The 1,353-nt window shown below is 38.1% G+C and overlaps 1 protein-coding gene across 1 annotated transcript in view; it reads right to left on the reverse strand.

Moving 5' to 3' along the window:
- LOC104488851 (serine racemase-like) overlaps positions 1-1,353 on the reverse strand; it is a 28,088-nt gene that overhangs the window by 8,981 nt on the left and 17,754 nt on the right. The gene's annotated exons all lie outside the window — the stretch shown is intronic.

Consider the following 1,353-nt stretch of genomic DNA (forward strand, 5'->3'; position numbering starts at 1 on the left):
AGCAGAAAAAGATAGACACAGGAGTAAATCACCAGCAAAAGAGCAGGAGTTGATACAACAGGACAGTATCACCAGACAGACCATTGTGTGCTGTGTAAAGTGTGACATTACCTGCTGGGACAAAACCTGTGCCATTGACAAACCCCCCCAAATAGCCTCCAGGGTGAAGAGCATGTATTTCTGTTGTTACCAGTATCAGGTATTTACAGAGCTAGTAAGACAGAAGTAATTTCTCCATTGCCGTCACCACCTTATGTTTCATAAATTTTAAATGTGGCAGTCTGAACTAAGAGCGAAGTCTTGGAAGGAGATATCCTCCTCCGTATTTATAAGTGGAATTTAGTGTTTGTGATAAATCAGAATGTTCATGAAATATAAGCAGTGTGTTCAACTTCACAAATACCAAACAGATAGCTACAATAAATTTTTCCACAATCCAGAGCCAATATCCGATACCTTCAAATTTTTCAGGAATACTCTGGAAGGGTAAGGTAAACATTTAGTCATTACAAATCAATGGTAAACACTTCCAGGCAAAGGCAATTTAATGACAGGAATTGGGGGGAAATAGAGACAAAAGACTGAAAAAGAGTCCGCTGTACAGTCACACAATTGACTTGGATCTATTTCTAAAAGCTGCTTTGTGTAGAATGATATATGAATGAAAAATACCAGAGTATGTAACTGAACCCTTGAATTTATTGTCTTTATCAAGAGGCTGAAGGGGCTCTCCTCCTTCTTATATGTGACAAAATATATCACTAGTCTCCTGAACAATTCTTCTGGAGTCATAAGATTCAGAACTGAGCTTGCAGAGTTACCCCTGCCATGGTTACATGGAAAACCACAGGGACCTGCAAAAATTATTGAAGACCTGCGATATTAAATTTTGTGAGTATAACTTTTCTAACAACTGCAAATTCAGTCTGAAGGCAACTGCTCTGAGCATGGAGATTGAATAGCAGTTTGAATTAATTTTTCAGATAATCAAGTTTTTCTTGACAACGTCTAGTTAGAACACCAGTACACTGATCAGCCCTCAGCTTTTTATAATAGAATGGGTTATTTTATTTGCACTATGACTGATTACTTTTGCTTTGGGAAAGCAAACGTATCTCTTTCAGTACCACATGCCATTGAAGGAAAACCAAGGAAAAGGTCAGCTAAATCTAAAGACTGTAGATTTAAACATCTTCGAGTCAGAGCTAGAAATCTGGCCATTTGCCTCCTGTGCAGTACATCAGCAGTGAAAGACGGGCTGTCAGGCTTTAGCTTCCCAATGAAATTTTGATGTCACAGTTGCAGGCTCTGTACTCCAAAAAAAAAAAAAAAAAAAAATTTCAAAACACCGAG

Source organism: Buceros rhinoceros, unplaced genomic scaffold, assembly GCF_000710305.1.
Source record: "Buceros rhinoceros silvestris isolate BGI_N320 unplaced genomic scaffold, ASM71030v1 scaffold1212, whole genome shotgun sequence".
NCBI classification, from domain to species: Eukaryota; Metazoa; Chordata; class Aves; order Bucerotiformes; family Bucerotidae; genus Buceros; species Buceros rhinoceros.